We start from the raw sequence: 25,403 nt of genomic DNA, 5'->3' as shown, positions 1-25,403 counted from the left end.
ACACTCTAAGAGCTTTTGCTTGGACTATATCAAGTTGACCAATCAGTGAAGGGGCTGCTGCCCCATATACCATACAGCCATAATCAATAGTTGATCTTATCATTGCTCTATATATCATCATCATAGTGTCATTATCAGCCCCCCAATCAGAACCAGCCACACACTTTAGAACATTAATCATTTCCCCACTGTAGCGTTTACTACGTCACGGGTGTTCAACAGCAATGTAACGCAGGTAACTAGGTGGGAGGTTCACTTACCTGATTAGAGCACGGGCCAGTCAAGAGTTGAAACGTGGACCAGTAAAATCCGCGTTTCAACTCCAGTACTGAATAAGCACGGGCTATAAGCGGGAGCGAGCATTGGTTTTGACATGTCTCGTCAGGAGAGATGCGCCACCGGTAAGCTGTTGTTTCTCTACATTGAGCTACGTTTTAGGTTTGTTTGTCTGTTGCGCTGCTACTGTGCTGCGGTTATGTATGTGCGGCTTGTATGCTTGATAACTGTTACGTTGGTCACGCTGATAAAACCTTATTTGCGGTCTGATGTTCAACGCTGTCAGCTCGATATATCCGTGACTATATTCTAGTAAATGTTTGAAATTGGAGCGTTTTACTGTCACACGAGTTACTTCCTGGTTGCGGTGCTGAATGGGTAATGTAGTCAATCGCTTTACTTTGGTAATGGATTGCTATGCACAGCAACTACACTCACTGTATTCACTTTAGACCAATATACACCTTTGTGGTTTTGGGCTATTAGTTCAATATGTAACATTGACATTGCTGTACATTTGATGTGTTTTACATTGATGTATATTTCTGTGTTTAGAGAAATGTGCTGTGTTTAGTCATTTTTAAACACTAAGTATATTATAATATTTATAATACTGACTATATTGAAATGTATATTCTATTCATATTAGTATGTTCAGAATTTGGTATATTATGTGGCTAATGTTGTTGTTTATACTATAGCCTTTGTATTTCTACAGGTTTATAACCTGCTATTTGTGGACTAATTAGCTGTTTGTGGAAAATCAATCAGTTTAAATAAAAAACCACAACGAGTCATAACAACGTGTCCTCTCCTGATGCCCCGTTCGGTGGGGAGATTCTTAAAGAACCGAACACCCACACTTAGATGAAACCATCTCAATATGCTTTTTCCATGTCAGCATTTCATCTAACCACATCCCCAAGAATTTAAAATGTTTTACTCAATCAATAGTCGTACTATATATTTGTATCAGCTGTGTTGGCATTTTTTTTCTTATGTCCAAATACCATGCATTTTGGAGATACCTTCTCCAAAGCAGTTTGAATTTGACCAAAAACATAGGACAGGTTCCTCCCTCGCTTCCAGAGGGCCCCATCATCTGCAAATAGTGAAAACCGAAATTCTTTTCCCACTCTACTAAACATACCATTAACTAGCACATTAAAAAGAACCGGGCTAATAACACTACCTTGAGGGGTGCCATTCTCTATCCCAAGCTCCTCTGATAATTCCCCTCCCACCCTTACCTGAATCGTCCTATTACTTAAAAAAGTCTTAATCCAGCTAAACATTCTTCCTCTGATTCTTGCATCATAAAGTGCAATAAGCAACCCCTCCTTCCAAAGCATATCATAAGCTTTTTCAATGTCCAGAAACACTGCAACAACGGCTTCTATATTTGCAATGGCTTTTTTAATGTCAATATCTAAATCTAAAACATCATCCATTGTGGACCGCCCCTGCCTAAATCCACTCTGATATTCCACAAAATATCCACTTTTCTTCAGCTTATCCACAAGTGTGTCTGTAATCATGCGCTCCATAATCTCACATAACACACAGGTTAATGCAATAAGTCTATACGAACTAGGGTTATCTGTTTTTTTCCCTGGTTTTCCAATGGGAATATTTACAGCATGTTTCCACTCCTTAGGAAGACATCCACTCTCCCATACATTATTAATTAGGGCAATAACTTCTTATCCAACCAAATTACCAGAATTTTTCAATAACTGTGATCCCAACCCATCCCTACCAGGCGAGGTATCTTTACCCTGAGTAATAGCTTTTTGTACTTCTTCTACAAAAAAATACATTAATATCATCAGAATTATCACAGTCAGCAATTTAGCCATATTTGTTATTGATATATCTCCTTCTCCTGTTTGCGTCATCTACATTTTTGGAGCTGTGTACTTTTTTGAATTACTTGACCAACATACTTGCTTTCCCTTTATTATTTACAGCTTCATCCCCATCACAGTGGAGGGCAGGAATTTCTGTCAGCTGAAAGATACCTTTCATTCTATGAACTAGGTTCCTCATCTTTTGTAAGGGCGAATCCGGGCCTAATTTATTACAGAGCATCTTCCAGCTTTGCTTCTTTGCTTCCTTAACTACACGTCTGGCCTTAGCTCTAAGCCTCTTATATTCAACAGCCCAATTCTCTAATAGATGTTTCCATAAATTTAAATGTGCCCGATTCCTATCCCGGACCGCCAAATTACATTCTACATACCACGGTACCATTACTCCTCTTACTCATACTTTTTTCTTAGGGATACTCTTTACTGCTGCACCCCACAGCACTTCGCTAAGAGACCTATTCCAATCATCTACTCCTTTTTCACTATCTATCATTGATACTCCCATATTCACTTGATCCTCAAACTTGATCCAGTTAGCTCTTTTGTAATTAAGCCGCAGGGAGCTTTGAACTGGCTCCTCAAGCAGACACCTACCAATTTGACTAATTATTGGCACATGATCACTACCCACTGTATATAGATCCATTGTCTCCCACCTACTGATCGATGCTAACTCTGCCAATACAATCGTAATATCTATGGAAGATGACATTGACCGATTTATACTAAACCATGTTGGACGACCATCATTTAACACAATTAAATTATTTTTATCTATAAAATCTTCTACAATTTGTCTCTCTTCTCACCTCCCCACAATTCACTATGAGCATTAAATTCCCCAACCCAAATCCCCGGTACACAAATCTCATCTACATTTTCCTGAAAGTAACTCTCTTCTAGCTTAATGCACAGATTATATACATTTACAATAGAGATTTTCCCTCGATCAGTCCAAACTTCTGTAATAACACACTCTAACACTGTTTTTATTTCAATTCTTCCATACTGAATCCCATTTCTAATAAATGTAGCACAACCCCCTCCTGTTATATTCTCCCTATCTTTCCTTTCACATTTGTACCCCGGTATTCTAAAATCTAATCTCGGATTCAACCACGTTTCCTCAATACAAATATCAGGTTTTTCTCCAAGACAGTCTATGAAGTGTTTAAACTCTTGCACATTCGCAATAAGACTCCTAGCATGTAAAACATAATACAAAATACACTAATCACCATCATAGTCTTCATGTTTGCTGTCCATTTCCTCTTCCTCATTGTCGACTCTCTGTTGACTCCCATTTGGTCTTGGATCTGCACTGTCCTGAGTTTAAGTAAATTCCCACAATTCCTTTGGATTGATCCACTTAAAACCCAAAAGTTTTTTTGCAGCAGAAGCAATTTCCTGTGCCACATCTGACTTTTTGTTTGCCACCATTTTAACTCTCCACATTGCTTCAACCATGAATGCCAGTAGTCCTTTCTTGCTAATCACAACAGTTGTCAGTAAAAGCATGACCCTTTGCTAGATCTTTTGCTTTGACCTCACCTTGACCTTGATTAACCTCACGCTTACACTCCACCCTTCTCACTGCATCAGCATAAGATATCTTCCCCTCTTTTTTCATTTTCTCCACATTTTCTGCTTTGATATAGTTTTGCCACCCCCTGAAGGAAGCTGGATGTTCACCCCCACAGTTACAACATTTCACAGGTTCATTACAATCTTTCCCATCATGCTCCTTGCTACATTGTCTACATCTTCTCTTTCCATTACACACAGCTGCCACATGCCCATAGCTCTGGCACTGAAAGCATCTCAAAGGGGGTCTGTCATACTCTTTTACTGGGTAGCTCATAAAACCCAACATGACCCTCTTCTGTACCACATCGTCTTTAAAGGACAGAAGGATAGGGATGGTTCCTCTACCATTCTCATTTCTACCAATACGTTTTACAGCTACAACATCACTACCTTTCAAACTAGTCAATATCTCTTGCTCAGAAATGTCCAATGGCACATTATACATCACTCCTTTTACCTCTGTGTTTAGTTTTGGCTTGAACACCTCCACTCCCTTACCAAGCACAGTTTTAATTTTGAGAGCCTTCCCGACTGCCATTCAAGCTCAGGGAATGATGGAGAGCCAAAGCTCATGACATTTGGGGAGCCTCAAATGACAGAGCTCCTTCCACAAACATTGTTGCATTTCTTGAAAGACATGTAAGAATCTTGTCAGACCCAATCTTTGGAGATATTGAGGGTGTAAACCTACTACAAAAGGCTATCGGCTTAAATGCTTCCAACAAGTTTAAACCACAGTCAACGAGCAGAATGAAAGCAAGCAGCAGTTTTGCTACTACAGTAATCCTAATTGAAAACAATGAGAACAAAACTCCAGCAAATTGCCTTAAGAAGGAGAGCTTGTCTTGTCATTGCTATACACGTGCTCATCCTTTAGAGAAATGCCAACAATTTAAAGGTAAGAAGCACATTTTCTAAAGGAAAAAGGCGTTTGTTTTGGATGCTTATGTATTGGACACATACAGGTGCTGTTCATAAAATTAGAATATCATCAAAAAGTTGATTTATTTCAGTAATTCCATTCAAAAAGTGAAACTTGTATTATGTATACATTCATTCCACACATACTGATATATTTTGAGTGTTTATTTCTTTTCATTTTGATGATTATAACTGACAACTAATGAAAACCCAAAATTCATTATCTCAGAAAATTTTTAATATTGTGAATAGGTTCAATATTGAAGACACCTGGTGCCACACTCTAATCAGCTAATTAACCCAAAACACCTGCAAAGGCCTTTAAATGGTCTCTCAGTCTAGTTCTGTAGGCTACACAATCATGGGGAAGACTGCTGACTTGACAGCTGTCCAAAAGACGACCATTGACACCTTGCACAAGGAGGGCAAGACACAAAAGGTCATTGCTAAAGAGGCTGGCTGTTCACAGAGCTCTGTGTCCAAGCACATTAATAGAGAGGCGAAGGGAAGGAAAAGATGTGGCAGAAAAAAGTGTACAAGCAATAGGGATAACCGCACCATGGAGAGTATTGTGAAACAAAACCCATTCAAAAATGTGGGAGAGGTTCACAAACAGTGGACTGCAGCTGGAGTCAGTGCTTCAAGAACCACCACGCACAGACGTATGCAAGACATGGGTTTCAGCTGTCGCATTCCTTGTGTCATGCCACTCTTGAACAAGACACAGCATCAGAAGCGTCTCGCCTTGGCTAAAGACAAAATGGACTGGACTGCTGCTGATTGGTCCAAAGTTATGTTCTCTGATGAAAGTACATTTTGCATTTCCTTTGGAACTCAAGGTCCCTGAGTCTGGAGGAAGAGAGGAGAGGCAAATAATCCACATTGCTTGAAGTCCAGTGTAAAGTTTACACAGTCAATGGTGGTTTGGGGTGCCATGTCATCTGCTGGTGTTAGTCCACTGTGTTTTCTGAGGTCCAAGGTCAACGCAGTCATCTACCAGGAAGTTTTAGAGCACTTCATGCTTCCTGCTGCTGACCAACTTTATGGAGATGCAGATTTCATTTTCCAACAGGACTTGGCACCTGCACACAGTGCCAAAGCTACCAGTACCTGGTTTATGGACCATGGTATCCCTGTTCTTAATTGGCCAGCAAACTCGCCTGACCTTAACCCTGTAGAGAATCTATGGGGTATTGTGAAGAGGAAAATGCGATACGCCAGACCCAAAAATGCAGAAGAGCTGAAGGCCACTATCAGAGCAACCTGGGCTCTCATAACACCTGAGCAGTGCCACAGACTGATCGACTCCATGCCACGCCGCATTGCTGCAGTAATTCAGGCAAAAGGAGCCCCAACTAAGTATTGAGTGCTGTACATGCTCATACTTTTCATGTTCATACTTTTCAGGTGGCCAACATTTCTAAAAATAATTTTTTTGTATTGGTCTTAAGTAATATTCAAATTTTCCTGAGATACTGAATTTTGTGTTTTCATTAGTTGTCAGTTATAATCATCACAATTAAATGAAATAAACACTTGAAATATATCAGTCTGTGTGGAATTCTTGTATACATTATACAAGTTTCACTTTTTGAATGGAATTACTTAAATATATCAACTTTTTGATGATATTCAAATTTTATGACCAGCACCTGTAATTGAAATCATTCCATTCTGCAGAACAGAGGCATGCACTATGTCACCAATCCCTTTTTTTAGTTCATTTGTCAATTTAAGGGGACTGACTGTAGAAAATCCAACCCCTCCTTTTACTTTAATCGGAACTTTAAATCCCTCATCTCTGTTTGGATCAGGCCTTGTTGCTTTAACCTGTGGGTTTTCCATATCACTATCCTGAGAATTATACCCTTGCGGTCTTCTGTGTTTTGTTTTAGGCCTACTCACTGTGCTCCATTCCTCCCCATCCCCACCCCCATCCACTCCCCTGGGCATGGGCTGACTCTGAGTTTGAGGCATCCCCACCCCCATCCACTCCCCTGGGCATGGGCTGACTCTGAGTTTGAGGCATCCCCACCCCCATCCACTCCCCTGGGCATGGGCTGACTCTGAGTTTGAGGCATCCCCACCCCCATCCACTCCCCTGGGCATGGGCTGACTCTGAGTTTGAGGCATCCCCACCCCCATCCACTCCCCTGGGCATGGGCTGACTCTGAGTTTGAGGCATCCCCACCCCCATCCACTCCCCTGGGCATGGGCTGACTCTGAGTTTGAGGCATCCCCACCCCCATCCACTCCCCTGGGCATGGGCTGACTCTGAGTTTAAGGTATCCCCACCTGTGTGAGAATGTAACATTTAAACAAGGTTCACTGAAAGTTTTTCCTTTACAGAAAACTCACCACCCGACTACCTTTCCACTTCGAATCAATCTACTGAGTTTGCTGAGACCTGCTCAGGGATACCGTTCCCAGACCTATACAGGCTGTCGGGGCAATACCCCTTCAAACAGTTCCTCACAAAACCCACACTATCCAATCCAAAATCACAACTAGTCACAAAGTTTCCAACACACAACTCTCCGGTTACCCGGCACATGAGAATGTAACGTAATGTATTCAACAAATTAATACACCAGAAACAAACCAACTCATCTCATCGTGCTGGAAATTCACATATACTGAGACTGGTGTCCACGCAGCGATATCCTGAAACGTTTCGGTGAATGATGTGTGACTTCAATGCTAGTACTCTGTCGTCCCCTTTCTCTTCTCCCACCGAACTTGAAAAGGGCCGTGTTTTTCTTGCACACCATCTTTTACACACATTAATCTTGTAAAATATCTTGCATAGTGCATGCCCCGCTCCCGCTTCCAACCCATAGCATATCTGATGTATCCCATGTACCCCTTCCACACTATGTTACAGCAACATAACGTTAACATGTTATTAAACTGTAGTAACAAGCTGGTATATACGAAATATATTCCGTTCCCAGGCCAGCCGGGAGACATAGTCCCTACAGCGTGTCCGGAACACCTTCCCGTCCCACCGGGAGGAGCATAGTGCAACATTAAAAAAATATATAACAGCTCTCTTCCATTAAATTAATATTTAGGTTTTCACTAGTTTAATTGCTAAGGCAATCAGAATCCTCAGTGTACACTATTTAATTAGTCACTTTGTTTTCAGCTGATTTCATCGAATTTGCATGATCTAACATATTTGTAGTCTACATTTGACACTTGACACGTTTCTTTTTTTTTTTCTTAAGCATTATGAATGAAAAGCCATTTGCCAAAACAAATAAGCCAGCTCCATGAAGAAGACACAGAATGCCTATCACTACAACTCAGGTTTTTTTAATTGATAACACATCACACACAGGGGCCGGATTGCCTAAAGTTATCTGTTATTATCCATTCACACACACAATCACAACTCTCCTGGTATCTTTTTGCAATTTAGTTATCCATAACATCATAGATTTTTATTGACTCCTGGTCCCTATAGGCTCTGTGCACAAGCGTATGGACGAACTTCCGTTTTAGCCAGATGTCGGCATATCATTTTCCGGTTTACATAAGGTGATCACCCACGTCGCCCAAAATTTCAGTTTTTAGTAGATGTCTCCAAGACCTGCCTAAAATAAGCATTAGTGATGTCCATCGAATTGTTGATGCCTGGTCCCCTGCTCCAACTAGCAAGCGGAACAAGGCATTCAAACTACGTATCGAGTTATCTGCACAACTACGAGGGTAAGTAGTCGGCTAAGCTAGTTAGCGACGTGTTCCTTTTTAGTGTAGTATTAGGCAGGACAATAGAACGCATAAAAATTTACTCAAGCCTTAAGAACAGCAAAAGAACGCTGGCTCAGCTGGAACGCTAGCATGTCCCCATAGCAAGTGAATTGAAACGAACCTTCGTTCAGCCTCTTCTAACCTGAATGAAGCTTAAAATTCCATAGCCTCAAAAAAGCACCAAAACAGGTCTCCTCTTTTATTTTACTACTGCAACCTCATTTCACAACGAAACTGAAAAATAACAACTGATATAGGAAGTAAACATCTGGTCCTATATGGTATTAATTGCGCTTAAACCTGCATTACGTGGAAGTATATAAAAAAATCGCCTTTTCTGACTATTTCTAGTCTAGCGTTTGAAGTCATTGAAATGCGCATTTTAATCAGGACATTCTCCTGATTAAAATGATGCCCCACTTGTATCTTGAAACTTAAATGAGTCACGTACGTTATATATATTTTTTCCCGTACAACAGCATCACTCATCTTGTTATGAGTTTAGGTGTTTACTAATGCGGATGAGCATTAGTAAGTAAACCGGAAACTGCAATGCAGAGTCTATTGGTTGAGCACTGCACTACAGACACACAAATATGAAGAAAGCTTAACGAAATGCATGGAATGCATGAAACAACAACTAGGACAATGGTAGGACATGTGATACATACAGTCCATACATTCTGCAAGAAGACATTGTTTGTGTGTGTGTGTCCTTATTCTTTCTCCAAACACGGCGAGTGGAGTTTAGACCAAAAAGCCCTATTTTTGTCTCATCAGACCACATGACCTTCTCCCATTCCTCTGGATCATCCAGATGGTTATTGGCAAACTTCAGACGGGCCTGGACATTCGCTGGCTTGAGCGGGGGGACCTTGCGTGCGCTGCAGGGTTTTATTCCATGACGGCGTAGTGTGTTACTAATGGTTTTCTTTGAGACTGCAAATACCTCTCGTTGGAAGGTTGGCTTGGTGGTTCTCTAGTGCTCTCCCTCCCAAGTCTCACTCTGGTGTGGCTGGACCTGGGATCCTTTCCCTTTTTTCGGTTATCATCTAGCCCTTTGATATTGCTGAATGACGCGAGTAGGTTTGGAAGACAGCCACTTCGGTGACAAAACCTCAATGATGTTTTGTCTTCGTTGCCACTCTCATCTGATATCAGAGACGCAATGGCTGCCTTGAGGTATGCTAGATCTCCAGGGCAGAGGATCTTCTCCCCTATCTTCGCTCTTTTTGTACAGCTGAAACAAAAGTATGCATGGAAATGTTTGGATCAATGTCATATCAAAAAACAGGTCGCAAACTAGCATGTTTGTTCAGTTGAAAGTACAGAAATGGCCATGCCTAATTGCCTATTCGCCGGCTAAAACCTATTTACACCTCAAAAAGCACATATTTGAATGTAAAATCCAGTCATTCCAACGGGAAAAACGGCAAAACCAACTAAACATTTTCTGAAAGCCAGCACATAACTTAGTTGACATACACCATTTGTAGAGGCTAAGCCCAAGCTTTAAGCCCCTGAGGTGCTGTTCCACGGATAGAGTAATTGACGCACTTTTAACCTTTTTTGATCAATGAAAGTCCAAGTCATATATGCAGTTAACACCATTGGTTCCATTTATTTCCATGAGATATTAGTTAGTAGTCCAGACAAATTACTGCTTGTATGTACGCTTGTGTGGTGTGTGTATATGTCCGTGGGTGGTGAGCGCATGTGTATGTGGTCATAAACTGTATGTGCTTCCGGGTTGCACCCTGAGGAACCAAAGATTGGTTCCTATTTATACAAAGGGCACTAATTGGCTCTTACACACCAGCCCCTAATTGGAAATGGCAGGCAGACATTACTATTCAAAACAAACAATAGAAGAGCCACAAGTGCAAAACATTAAAACCCATACATATGTAAATCACCATTAATCAATCTACCCTTCTTTGATTAAGCACTGCTTAGTTATAAGTCTCTCAATAATGTTGGTTTTTGTCTGTAGCTTGACAGAACATACCAGGCCCCTTTTGTCAGGATGAACCTCCAGCACTTTGCCAAGAAGCCAAGATCCACGTGGAGCTGTGGAGTCCATGATGACTACCACATCTCCAGCAACTAGGCTCCTCTTTCTTTGGTTCCACTTTTGTCTTTCCTGTGCAATAGCAGAAACTCCCTGATCTCCTCCAAAACAAATCTGCGAGATATTGTTTCCATCGCCATTTCATGTACATGTCGGAATGTTCAAAAAGACCAGGTGCCAATGCTTGTTTCCCCTTTAGCAGCAGGAGATGATTTGGTGTGAGAGGTTCCAGATCGTTTGGATCGTCAGATAGCCTTGTAATAGAACGATCGTTAAGAATAGCCTCCACTTCACACAGAATAGTGTGGAGTCCATCATCATCCAAGGTCTGCTGGTTCAACAATGATCTGAGAATACGGCGTACCATTCGTATCATGCGCTCCCAAACACCACCATGATGAGATCCCACCGGGGGATTGAAACTCCATTCAAATCCAGCTGGAATGAGAGCTCTTTGAATTTGCTCATGATTGAATGCAGTCAAACCCCTCTCAACTCTCTCTCTTCGCTCCAACAAAGTTGGTCTCGTTGTCCGATTTGATATGGACAACTTGACCCCTCCTGCTGATGAACCGTCGTAATGCATTGATGCAGGCATCTCATGTGAGTTTGCCACCTCTAAATGAACTGCTCTACAAGCCATGTAAATATTACTCCATATCGTTTGCAAGTTGTTCTTCCTTTCTTTATTTCAACCGGAACAAATTAGTCCACTCCAACATTGGTAAATGGAGGTTGATCTGGGACTATTCTCTCCATCGGAAGGTCTGCCATCTTTTGCTCCATAGCTCTCCCATTGTAGCATCTGCAAAAGCTGCATTCAGCTATGATTTTCTTCACTGCCGAGTTTGTTTTAGTTGTTATCCAATATTTCCTTCTCAATGCAGAGAGTGAATGATTTCGACAACTGTGACCCAATAGTTGGTGAATATCCTTTAGATTTCCATGAATCTGCGATCTTCCCTAGACATCTGTCTTCTGAAATCTTTTCATTAAAATCATGATTGTACTGATTGTTCAGCATGAGCTCCAAGTTGGATACTGAAATCCTATTTACCACCACAGAAGGAAGCTCCATGTTGACACTGTTGCCATTTCCATTTAAAGGACCATTGATGACCCATCCCAACATTGTTCTTATAGCCTATGGGCCACCTCCACAGCTGTTGACAATTTCCCATGGTTCCAATAACTTGGGAGTGTTGGTTCCTATCAACATGTCAACATTGGCCTTTAAGATGGGGATATAAACGTTTGACAAATGAGGCCACCTTTTAACATCTGCAGCAGTAACAATGTTGTCTATAGTGACTGGCATTTTCTTCTGTGCAAGGACTTCTGGGAGAACATAAAAGTTGTTTTCCTCCAAGCCAGACACCTCCAATCCATGTACGGAGTATGCTGGAACAACCTTTTCCTGACCCATCGTTTTCAAGAGAAAATCTGTCATCAATCGTTCCACAAGCTCCTCTGAACAGAACGTAGCTGAGCTTCCAGGGTCCAAAAATGCATAGGTCTGTATGAAGTTTTTTTCCTTTAGTGGACTTGACCTGTACCGGAACAATGGAAAGAGTTCGGCTGTCCTTTCCGGCCCCTGTATGTCCACGTCTGAGATGTAATTGATGATTTAACTCTAAGTGGCTCATAAGAATGTTCTGACTCCACATTAGTTTTCCAGATATGGGATGTTGTTTATCACAAACTTCATAGGTCAAGCGATTACCACAATCCTTACTTACAGGTGCTGGTCATAAAATTAGAATATCATCAAAAAGTTGATTTATTTCAGTAATTCCATTCAAAAATTGAAACTTGTATATTATATTAATTTATTACACACAGACTGATCTATTTTAAATGTTTATTTATTTTAATTGTGATGATTAAGTGACAACTAATGAAAATCCCAAATTCAGTATCTCAGAAAAGTAGAATATTACTTAAAGAGCAACGTGCAGGTTGAATTCATAACTGAATTAATACTTAATGTTGTCTGAAGAGGTCTTTTAAAAACACATGAGTAGAAATTGCTGTTACACAAACCCTAAAGCAGAAATTTTGATAAAAGAGTGCCCATTTTAAGCTAGGTTCTGAAATACGCCTTTCCCGCTAGCAACGCGTCATATGACGTAGGCAGAGGTAAACAATAGGTTGTGCTCCCGCTCGGCTTCTCAGTCTACAGAGAGCGAGATATAAAGTTTTAGAGAAGTCAAGTCATAATGGTAAGTTATTGTGTTTGTGCTGGTTGCACAAATTCCAACCTGTCTGGAAATCGTGTACATCATTTTCCTTCTAGGAAAAGAAAGGGCTTTCGTTTTTGGGTGCGTTTTGTGCAGGTGAAGAGAGCAGACTTCACTGCCACGTCTGTCACCACACACTCGGCCGTTTGTGGTGCTCATTTCACTCCGGAGAGTTATAGACCTGGAGATTTATTGGAGTCTCGGATGGGATTTCGGAGTAAGGACCATGTGATGCTGATTACCGATGCTGTTCCCTCGGTGCACTCGATGGAATCAAGTCCACCACCATCAAAGCTTTCACCTGAACCTGGCGCGGCAGGACTGGAGGACCAAGTGCTAGCACTTGCAGAAACACACTGGGAAAAAACTGAAAGCTGCTAAGTCCTGTCTGGTGTGTCTGGCCTCTTACTGTGAGACTCACCTCCAGCCTCACTATGAATCTCCTGCCTTTAAAAGGCACAAGTTGGTCAAAGCCTCCAAACAACTACAGGAGAAGATCAACTGACAAACTACTGGAGATTTACTGTCGTACTGATCAGCAGTGTATTTGTCTATTCTGTACAATGGATGAAAATAAAGGACACGATACAGTCTCAGCTGCATCAGAAAGGACTGAGAAACAAGTTAGATGGGAACTCCACAATATAGGTTCAAACATATATGTTGTGTTTGATAAGAAATAATATTTGGTTTGTGTGTGTGTTTGTTATAGCAATCTCTGCAACTTACCTTAAGTATTCCTTTTTTACCTTAACAATTTTACACCACTAATGTAATCCTCATGCTTTGACTAGAATCAGTAGAATTCGGTAAGAATCTGTTTAAGGAATAAGAGGGTTTGGTGTATTGCAGATGGACATGGGTAAGGGATGCTTTTACAAGCGATGTAATGCAGAGTTGTGTAGAGACTCTAACTAATGTCTGAAATGTCCCTGGTTCTGATCCCCAAACGTCAAGGTGATACTGTATCTATGTCAGTCAGTCCCTGATCAAGACAGTTCATCCTAATTGCTTCTGCCTCCCCTGTAACATTTCCCCAGGTGGTTGATATGAAAGGAACTGGATCATAATCAACCTGCCTGGTTAAACGATGGTTAAAGTAAAGCCTTAATCTGTAGTATATTGGCCCTGTACCACAAACTAGAGGTACTCACAGTTATGTTCAAAATACGACATTCCCACTGTTATCCGTCTAGTTCTAAAATGGTGGCCAAGGATCTGATATCAGAGTGATAATATGTACCAACTATATGTACCGACTATATATGCCAACTGTAAATACTTATTAGTAGTTATTTGGGAGGCATGACTAAATTCAGTAGTTATTAATTAGTTAATTGTTACTTAACACAATAAAAAACTCGATATTACATACTGATTAGTTAACACATGTTCCTTAGTAGTTAATAGTAGTTACTGAAGTGTTCATAGATAAATACTTATTAGTTCTGCAATAATTCCTTATGAACTATGCATTAAGTAAGATACAGTATTCTAAAGTGTTACCGATAAACTAAATAGCTTTCAGCTGTGTTTGATATAATGGGTTAGCAAATTAGTGATTTAGCATGATTACTTAGGTGTTGGCGTGGTGTTGGCGTGATGGCTGCTGGAAATGGCACATGGCTAGATTGAAAATTAGATTTTTTTTTTTTTAGATTTTTTTCACATAGTGATGGGGCTGTTTTTTACAACATTAATGTCCTGACTATACTTTGTGATCAGTTGAATGCCACTTTGGTAAATAAAAGTACCAATTTCCATCAGAAACAGCAAAATCTGTACATTATTCCAGACTTTTGGCCGCCTATATACATATACAGTAGAGTACCGATCAAAGTTTGGACACACCCACTGAATGGATTAGTGTATCTAAACATTTATATTTACTTGCTGTCTGTAATCCTGGTGATAACAGAGTGAATTAACTTATAATGGACCCCCTTCTCTCCCTGTGTCCTAACAGCACTCAGCACAGGCAGCAGTGGAGGACAGTGAGAGGATCTTTACTGAGCTGATCTGCTACATTGAGAAAAGACGCTCTGAGTTGAAGGAGCTGATCAGAGCTCAGGAGAAGACTGAAGTGAGTCGGGCTGAAGGACTCTTGGAACAACTGGAGCAGGAGGTTGCTGAGCTGAGGAGGAGAGATGTTGAGTTGAAGCAGCTCTCACACACAGAGGATCACATCCATTTCCTCCAGGTGATATCACTAACTTACCTTACAATACTCTGTAATGGAGCTCTCTTTACTTCTTTACCAGTGAAATGGACTGGAACATAATTCACTGTCTGTATGTCAAAACCTATTGCTTCTTTCCCTCTCTGTAGAGTTTCCAGTCTCTCTGTGTCTCTCCTGGATCTGAGGTCTTACCCAGTACTGTCTATCCACATATCTCCTTTGAGCATGTCAAGAAATCAGTCTCTGAACTGAAACATCAAATACAGGATGTATGCAAAAAGGAAATGGACAGGATATCTGGGGAAGGTTGGTCAAAATTATTTTCAGCTAATATTATTTTTGGGAGGACATTATGAAATGACATTCATATATGACAGCAACAACACAATATCAGTAGATTATTGTAATATCTGAATTGTCTGTGTGGGTAACAATTAGACTAAACAAAAATGTTCCATAGACAGTACGTTGTAATACAAAAGAGGACTAAAGGACCAAAAGAGGAGGAGCAGAAGGAGAGGAACAGAAGAGTATGAATGACCTCAATATCTTCACTGAATCAATGTAGTTATCAAGTAGAGATCTGTCATCTGTCAACAGTCATTGTCACCATAACATCTTGGTTCTAGTCAGTGACCAAAATCAAAGCCATGACAGACTGGCCTGAACCACTGGAACTCATGTACATTTATATGCAAATATTGAGTTTTTGTCATGATTTTTAATATCCAGAATCAAACATTTTGAAGAAAGATGCAAATCCATAGGGAAAAAGTAGGACAAGCAATGACAATGATGGGAGCATGTGAGTAATATGTAGTTGTAAATAAAATAAAAAACAGTAACTTAATAGATCTTGTACACTTCATTTTCTCATGATGTGTCACTTTTGGATGATTGATTGACAGTTAGCGGAACTTCCGTTTTGGGGAAAGGACTTCCAGTTTGGTAGTCCTTTCCCCAAAACGTCTTCCTGTGTTACTTATACAGGGGTGGGACTTTCGCGGTACTTCCAGTGTGACATGTGTTCCGGGGTGGTACCTCCGGTGTGACGTGTGTTCCGGGGTGGTACCTCCGGTGTGACGTGTGTTCCGGGGTGGTACCTCCGGTGTGACGTGTGTTCCGGGGTGGTACCTCCGGTGTGACGTGTGTTCAGGGGTGGTACCTCCGGTGTGACGTGTGTTCCGGGGTGGTACCTCCGGTGTGACGTGTGTTCCGGGGTGGTACCTCCGGTGTGACGTGTGTTCCGGGGTGGTACCTCCGGTGTGACGTGTGTTCCGGGGTGGTACCTCCGGTGTGACGTGTGTTCCGGGGTGGTACCTCCGGTGTGACGTGTGTTCCGGGGTGGTATGTTAGGGGTTGTAACTTCTTTGATGTTTTGATGTTTAACAATAGGGCACCAGGGTTTGGGGATGTTAAATTATCCAGGCATAAGATGTTACAATATGGAGTGAGATGTTTCCTGTTCATCAAAAGGGCACCAGGGTTCTGGAATGTTTAACCCCACAGGCAATCAGTGTTACAACAAGTTCAACAAAGAGGTGTTTAAACAGGGTTTGACTGATCAAATGACCTTTAGTGCTAGTTTATGGAGCAAAAAATAAAATAAATATTTGGGGCCAAAACAGGGCACACATACAGTGGATATAAAAAGTCTACACACCCCTGATAAAATGCCAGGTTCTTGTGATGTAAAAGAATGAGACAAAGATAAATCATCAGAACTTTTTCCACCTTTTAATGTGACCTATAACGTGAACAATTCAATTGAAAAACAAACTGACATTTTTGAGGGGGAAAAAAATTAAATAAAAACTCACAATAACCTGGTGTTCAGAATTAACCAATCACATTCAAACTCATGTTAAATAGAAGTCATTACACACCTGCCAACAGGTATAGAATAGTTCAACTATTCTAGTAGGATTTTCCTGACATTTTCTTAGTTGCATCTCAGAGCAAAAGCCATGGTCTGCAGAGAGCTTCCAAAGCATCAGAGGGATCTCATTGTTGAAAGATATCAGTCAGGAGAAGGGTACAAAATAATTTCCAAAGCATTAGATATACCATGGAACACATTTAATACGGTCATCATCAAGAGGAGAAAATATGGCACATTACAGAGACATTACCAAGAACTGGATGTCCCTCCAAAATCAATGAAAAGACAAGAAGAAAACTGGTCAGGGAGGCTTCCTAGAGGCCTACAGCAACATTAAAGGAACTGCAGGAATTTCTGTCAAGTACTGGCTGTGTACTACATGTGACAACAATCTCCCGTATTCTTCATATGAATGGGCTATGGGGAGGGTGGCAAGACGGAAGCCTTTTCTTACAAAGAAAAACATCCAAGCCCGGCTGATGTTTGCAGAAACAAATATCAAGTCCCCCAAAAGCACGTTGGAAAATGTGTTATGGTCTGATGAAACCAAGGTTGAACTTTTTGTCCATAATTCCAAAAGGTATGTTTGGTGCAAAAACAACACTGCACATCACCAAAAGAACACCATACCCACAGCGAAGCATGGTGGTGGCAGCATCATGCTTTAGAGCTGATGTTCTTCAGCTGGAACCGGGGCCTTGATTAATGTTCTGACATGATTTATGTTTGTCTCATTCTTTTGCATTACAAAAACCTGGCATTTTGTAGACTTTTTATATCCCTTGTAATACGGTAGATGTGTTGTTTAAAGTCATCCAAGGAATGCATCAGTATGACTGTTAGATTGTAACAATTTCCTGACAATGTCGGTGTGTTAGAGTGTGACTGCGACCGTGCACTGTTCGACTGACGTACAACCCTGAAGCCCTGTCTTAAGCTAACACAGTCCTCAACACAGCATAAGAACGGACAGTCTGCCAGTGACTATCAAGCAGTCGGCTGACTTTACGAAACGTCTCAAGAATACAACCAACCGGAGTTTGAAGAACCCAAGGCTGAGGACTGGCTGGGTGACGCCTTGGATGACAGCGCTGAATCCGGCTATGCTGCCCCAGACCCTGACCCCTCGACTCAAACGTTATACCTACCAAGAAACTACCATTGGCTTGACCGGCTTGGAGCTCTGCTAGGACCTCTTAACCTATCAGACCTATCAGATGCTGACAAGAGTAACCACAAAATGGACAAACGCCTTGCACCAAAAGTTTTAAAGATCATCATAGCAACATCGGGTACGATTCTGGAAAACGTTGTTGCGGCAATTCTCCACAAAGCATGCATCGGATGTGAAGTGGACCACCCGAGCCAGAGAAGACATTCTTGTCTTGATAATTCTTTTTGGGTCTCAAAAATAATTATTGGCAAATGGAAGAAACACAAAAGAACTGTCAATCTCCCTTGGTCTGGGGCACCATGCAAGATCTCACCTCGTGGAGTTGAAATGATCATGAGAACTTTGAGGAATTGGCCCAGGATACATACATACTACACAGGCCTGTAGTTATGAAGTTTCAAATAAATAGAGTTATTCTTCATTATATAAATTCAAAATTTCAGCTGGATGTGGTTGACATGAGTGCTTATAGTGTTGAAAATGATTACATGAAATGTATGTTAACATGTATACAGTGTGGGGGGAAAAGTATTTGAAAAACGTATTTGCTGATTTTGTACGTTTGCCCACTGACAAAGAAATGATCACTCTATAATTTTAATGGTAGTTTTATTTGAACAGTGAGGGACAGAGTAACAAAAAAATTATGTCAAAAATGTTATAAATTGATTTGCATTTCAAAGAGTGAAATAAGTATTTGACCCCTCTGCAAAACATGACTTAGTACTTTGTGGCAAAACCCTTGTTGGCAATCACAGTGGTCAGATGTTTCTTGTAGTTGGCCACCAGGTTTGCACAGGCCATCTCGTGGAACGCAGGTAACGGGATTCATCATGGCAACAGGAAAAAAGATCTCAGACCCTGTACTTCTTCCCAGTGGAGTTGGATATATTAATGAATGCACATGCAGAATGAGTATATATTGAGTATATATTCAAAAAAGTAATAAAGTATCAGCAGCAAAAGAATGTGAGCTAGTGGCAGAAAAATGCTGACAGAGAATATGCGTGATTATTAATTGAAAAAATATTATTCACATCTGGAGTCTTCCACTCTTTATATAATGTGTGTGTGTGTGTGGGTTTAATATGAAGTTCAGAGTTTATTTATCAAATGCACTGAATTACAAAGCGCCATTCTGAACAGTGACATTCTTGTGAGTGACATGACACACATCAACGTAGTAAGAATTAAGAAATATATAAAGCAAAAATATAGCAATAAAACGTTTACATAAAATGTAAACTAGCAACAATTTTAAAGAGAGTAGGATGGGATATGAACAATATGGGTAGAAGTATTGAATATTATAAATATAATGAGTGTAATATGTCTATGAATGGTACATAGAAAATAATATTATAATGTAAATCAAATGTAAATAGAAAGCCATCTGAGCATTAGGATTTTTAATGTGTGATCAGTACGATCATAGATCATTGTTGCTGGTTGAGGAGCCTTATGGCCTGAGGGGAAAAAACAGTCTGGAAGTGCTCCGATGCTCCGGTAGTGTCTACCAGACGGCAGCAGTGGGAGCAGACCATAGCCTGGGTGGCTGTAGTCTTTGATGTTCCGTGCTTTCCAAAGGCATCATGTATGGTAGATGCCTTGTACGGAGTGGATATGGCAGCCGATGACACGCTCCCCAGACTTCACCACCCACTGGAGGGTCTTGCGATGGGGGCGGCTGCCGTATCAGCCAGTTATGCAGCCTGAGAGGATGCTCTCAATGGTGCACCTGTAGAAGTTGGTGAGAGTTTTTACAGACACGCCAAACTTCTTGAGTCTCCTCAGGAAGTTAAGTTGCTTTTGTGCAGTTTTCACTGCTGAGTTTGCTTGTCTGGACCAAGTGAGGTCATCTATTTATGCTGGCTTTCTTCTAATCAAATAAGTGCAATGTATGTTCCGACCTCCTAAAGTGTAGAGAAAATGTTTCGGTGCGAGAGTCACATCTCTGACAGCCGACAGCGACGGTTGCGTTGGACATATGCTCAGTGTCACTGATGTTATACAGAAAACTGCAATACAAAGAATTAGTTCCAAACTGAGAGCATGTCAACAATGTAACATAGGAATCATATGAGGGCTTAGAATATTGTTCAGATAAATGATTGTGCAGAAAAACGGTAATGCTCAAACAGATTATCATTAGAGAATGATTAAACATCCAAGTGGGGTCTGATCACTTTTCCGAAGGAAGACTTCTGCGCAGTATTTGACACATTCGGACAGCGTGTTTCAGTGTAAGTGTAGGACAAACTCATGGTTAGTTGGCTTCACGGAGTCTAATGCCGTATCAACTGAGAAACAATGAACAGGCTCTTTGAAACCGTAAAACCAGAGTTTCCATCAACTCTGAGTCAACTAACTCTAGGTTTTCATTAACCTGCTTTCTGAAATACCCCTGTGTCTTATATTAGTCCATATTCATGTGGGTAATGATATTAAACTAGTTGTTAGTACTTGGTATCTTATAGTCCATATTTAAATGGGTAATGGGATTAAACCAGTTGTTATTACTTGGTATTTCTAATAGTTAATCTCCCCTCCAGTTACCTGTATGTAGATTACTAGTAGATACAGATTATGTGGACCTGTGATATATGAGTCTGTCTGTCTCCATAGTGACTACAGTTCAGATTGGACCACCTGCTGAGCCCAAGACCAGAGAGGATTTCTTAAAATGTGAGGAAATACAATGCCCTTTATGTAAACATACACACAACCATAGACATGCACAAAAACACTTGTTTCTTTGCATGCAATTACAATCTTACAGGGAGAGACAGATACACACACACACACACACACACACACACACACACACACACACACACACACACACACACACACACACACACACACACACACACATACATGCACTCATAGAAACAAAGAGGCTAAGCAGAACCATTTTGGGTTCTTCAGCTTGTCCCCATAGGATAACCCTTTTTGGTTCCTGGTAGAACCGTTTTCTAACAAGAACCCAAAATAAAGGGTTATACCTTGAACTGTCTGTGAAAGGTTCCACCTAGAACCCAGATGAGAGGTTCTACAGAGAACCCTTCTATGGTGTGATGGTTTCCCCCAGAACCCCCTCTGGGGGTTCTGTCCAGAACCTTTTAGCTTCAGAGGGTGCTTACAAGATCCCACCTGAGGGGTTATACCAAGAATAGGGCTGGGTTAAAATAATCTATTCTCAGATTAAAATCGATCTTTGTTTGAGTGGTCTAATATCGATTCCCAAATTCAATCTTTTAATATATGCCTTTTCAAGTGGATGCGTGAAGCTTTAACCCAGTTAACGAGATCTCATGGATAGGCTGAGAATATTCAACATTGCAAAAGTTGCACCACTGAAGGCACCGCCAAGCCTAAAGGCAGAAAAACTATGAAGACAGAGAAGAACTGGACAAATGCAAAGCCATATGTAGAGTCCTATCATTTCCAGTTGCGGAATCCAGACATAAACCCGGAATTCAGACAAATACGGAACTGAAATAATTAAATAAATATTTGTTTAGTTTTTAATGTTTATGCTAATTTGTGATGCACCGCCTGTGATGGCAATTTCATCAATCAGAACTCTTAAAGGAGGTTGTACAGAGACAAAATTCTCTTGGCATAATTAACAGTTTATTTGCAAATAGAGAGACCCGTCAAACGCTTACAAAATAATCATCAGAGGAGTCTCTGCAGTAGATACATGAACAGTCCGTATTTATTACAGTAAAAAGGGGTGTGGCAAGATGCTTCCCATCTGTCTTGTGTCACATAGGTTTTACCCAAAGGGAGGGCTGTCATCTTATCCTTCCTGCCATAATGTTTACTTATGACCTTACTTCCCCCAAGGACCACATTCCTAAGAAACAAAGGACTGTTACCCTTCTTGGTATAGACAGAAGAACAGATGGTCAGAGTACCTAGTAATCTTTTGATATTATGCAGACATGTTTGTCACAATCAAAGTAAAGATTTACGTACCAGGCAATAGAACATAACACGCCACAGAAAAACTGAATATTTTACCAAGCAGAGCACAGTTTACATTCATGCAGTTTACTATTGCACGAGCATCAGAGCAGAGCAACATCCTGCACCCGATGTTTGGAGTATCAAACTAGCAAGTGACATCAGATAAAACGAAACTGACTGTGTCTGTGCATGCATACGTTTGTGTGGAAGAGTCAGTAAGTGGCTGTCACATTCGATATAAAGATGGGAGCCTATCGTCTGAGCCACCTATAGTCTGAGCCACAATTAACCACAAGTAGCTAGCTGTCAAATCTCGATAACTCCAGTCAGCTACAATTGATTTGCATCATGCAGGCAACATTAGAGATTCAGCAGCAACTATTAGACCACGGTTTTCGTATTTTGCCTTCAGAATAAAAGTTTGTGGTGAAACGTTATACATTAGGCAGCAACAATAGGAATTACATTAATCTTATTGTGCCTTCAAAATAAAGGTCTGCGGTGTGTATATATAGGGTGTATTCATTATATTTTCAAATGAAAAACTATTTTGGAAAAATATAATCAAAGCGAAACAAAATGAAATGTAAAAGTGATTATTTTGTGGTGGAAAAACTATTCAGCACCGCAGTGAATGTATTGTATAAAATACTCAGGAGAGTTTGAAAATAAGAGCTCGCTTTGCCAGCTCCTCCTCTTTAAATGAAATGTAATTTAAGTTTACTAGTTACACTGAATTGTACAAGTACCTTTTCTGAAAGCACTTACTGAAATATACTTCAGAATGTCTTTATTTTGTGTTGTTTGTGTATGAACGGAATCACAGAAACATTTATTAGAATTGTCCAAACAATATAATGGATTTTATAGGGCCTTGCATATGTAATATATGCAAAATGCGGGTGAAATATTGTGGAAATACCAGATAGGCCAATGCAGTTTGCAAAAATATCAGATCCGAAGTCATTTGTCAATGTTAAGTAAAAAGTACTCCAACGTAACTTTTTCGGGGTCAATTCTTAATGTATACATTTACCTGATCCATTATAAAAAATATTTGAGGGTTGCTTCTTGCTTGTACAATTTACAGCATAAGTTCTCTGAGAATCTCTTTTATATCCAAGCAAAATTGGTATTGTAACGGAAATATCCCTAACCTAACTGATATCAAATGTGATCGGTAATGTAATCGAATTGGGAGCTTGTGAATCAGAATCAAATCGATTTGGGAAATCTGTGGTGATACCCAGCCCTAGTTAGTAACACCCCCAAAACAGTAAACATGCCATATTCATTGATCTCATGGTTCTTGTCATGAAGTCACAAAGGTCATGCATTCACAAGTCGGACAGTTTGTATTCCCATAATGCAACACATTTTGTAAGTCGGTGACCAGTGTTGATGCACATCTAGAAAATCAGATCCACTCGAACGTGTCCAATGTGTGGACAGAGTCTAGGGGTGTAAACAAATTTGTAATCAAGAGTAGTTATTCGAATTACAGAGACACCAAACTAATCCCTATTGATATGGCACACCTGTTTTGTAGAGGAGGACATGTGATGACCTGAATGTTTCTCTTTGAAACACTTTAGAACACAAAATGACTTGATTGAGGGGATTCCACATCTACATTTTAAACACCCATTTTTTAACACCCATTATTTCAACAATCCTTGAAGAACTCTTTCATCCAAAAAGGGTCTTTGGATTAAAATGGTTCTTAATAAAACCCTTGTCTTACAAAAAACCCTTGAACACTTTCTTCAAAAAAGGGTTTTTAAGAAGCAAATTGTTCTGGGAAGAACCTCAGCCCTTCAAGAAGAACCCTTTTGGAAACCTTGTTTCTAAGAATGTACACAGAGTATGTGACACAGAGAGACAGACAGACAGAGACAGACAGAGAGAGTGAGACACTGTCACTAACTTTGTTTTTCATCTTCTTAGACTCCTGCCAGCTGACATTGGATCCCAATACAGCAAATCAGTACCTGTGTCTGTCTGAGGGGAACAGAAAGTGAAATGGAGTGATGAGGTCCAGTCCTATCCTGACCATCCTGACAGATTTACCTCCTATAAACAGGTGTTGTGTAGAGAGGGTCTGTCTGGAGTCTGTTACTGGGAGGTAGTGAGGAGTGGGAAAGAAGTTGTTGTAGCCGTCTCATATAAAGAGATCAACAGGAAAGGAGATGGTAATGAGTGTTGGTTTGGTAATAATGTTCAGTCCTGGGTGTTATTTTGCTCTACATCCAGATGTTGTTTCAGCCACAACAATACCAGTACTGATATCCCTGTCCCCTGCTCCTCCAGAGTAGGAGTGCATCTGGACCACAGGGCAGAAACTCTGTCCTTCTACAGTGTCTCTGACACAATGACCCTCCTCCACAGAGTCCAGACCACATTCACTCAGCCACTCTATACTGGGTTCTATGTTTTTAATGGATCTGTGAAGATACTGACACCTATTCAGTGATCCATCTATCAGTCTGCTGGTATCAATGTATGAATGATTAACTGTGACTAAAGTTTGATTTAAGATTACAGATATCATATAGAACAGCATGATAAAGTTACACATTTTCATGTACACAGGTTTCAATCATATCAAGTGGAATAACCGGAGCTATTGGTTCCTGAATGAACATGAGCACATAACGAGACATGCACCTTAACAGTGAAGGGAGTTGATTGACAGCTGAAATGAACCAATCATCTTGGAGTTTAGTTTAGTCAGTGTCTAGAACCCTGCTGAACTATTTTAACAGAAGTTTCTTCTTGATACATGGTAAGTGTTTTGATCTGGTTGTTTATCTGTCAACAGTAATATATTTGTACATATACAGTATCTCACAAAAGTGAGTACACCCCTCACATTTTTGCATATATTTGATTATATCTATTCATGTGACAACATTGAGGAAATTACACTTTGCTACAATGTAAAGTAGTGAGTGTACAGCTTGTATAATAGCGTAAATATGCTGTCCTTTCAAAATAACTCACACAGCCATTAATGTCTAAACCACTGGCAACAAATGTGAGTACACCCCTAAGTGAACATTTTCTAATTTAGCAGTGGCAACCTTTGAAGCTCTGGTGAACTCCATGCCCAAGAGGGTTAATTAACATTTACCTTTGGTTCATGTTCAGCATACATCTGTTCAGTATTTTACGTGTGATCATAGATTTGGGAATCTTTCATAACTGTCATTTGTAGACAAAGTTATGCTTTGTAGTATATTCTACCTGTACTGTCGTTTTTCAATTTCAATGAAACTTAATAAAGAATTTGCTGTAACTTTCATCATTATAAAGACCGTTTGATTGCATGTTTAAATGGCCCCTGTATGTCCTCATATGTCCTGTCAGGTGCTCTTGTTGATTGAAGCATTTACCCACAGTTGCTGCACTCTTACAACTTATCTCCTGTGTAAATTCCTGGCTAAGTTTAGTTGATATCAAAATGATCAG

General features: G+C 40.4%; 1 long non-coding RNA gene across 2 annotated transcripts; it reads left to right on the top strand.

Moving 5' to 3' along the window:
• Positions 1 to 196: 196 nt before the first annotated feature.
• LOC105007652 lies at positions 197 to 25,403 on the top strand. 2 transcript variants are annotated; one of them, XR_003781812.2, is made up of 5 exons: positions 197 to 401; positions 14,689 to 14,922; positions 15,051 to 15,207; positions 20,583 to 20,642; positions 23,880 to 25,403. It is a non-coding gene; the product is annotated as an uncharacterized LOC105007652 (long non-coding RNA). The 2 variants fall into 2 exon arrangements; XR_004575745.1 differs by lacking the exon at positions 197 to 401 and adding an exon at positions 11,977 to 11,996.

This window comes from Esox lucius, chromosome 5 (genome assembly GCF_011004845.1).
Source record: "Esox lucius isolate fEsoLuc1 chromosome 5, fEsoLuc1.pri, whole genome shotgun sequence".
Lineage (NCBI taxonomy): Eukaryota > Metazoa > Chordata > Actinopteri > Esociformes > Esocidae > Esox > Esox lucius.
The sequence above is the reverse complement of the archived record's forward strand: the minus strand, read 5'-3'. Positions and strand labels throughout refer to the sequence as shown.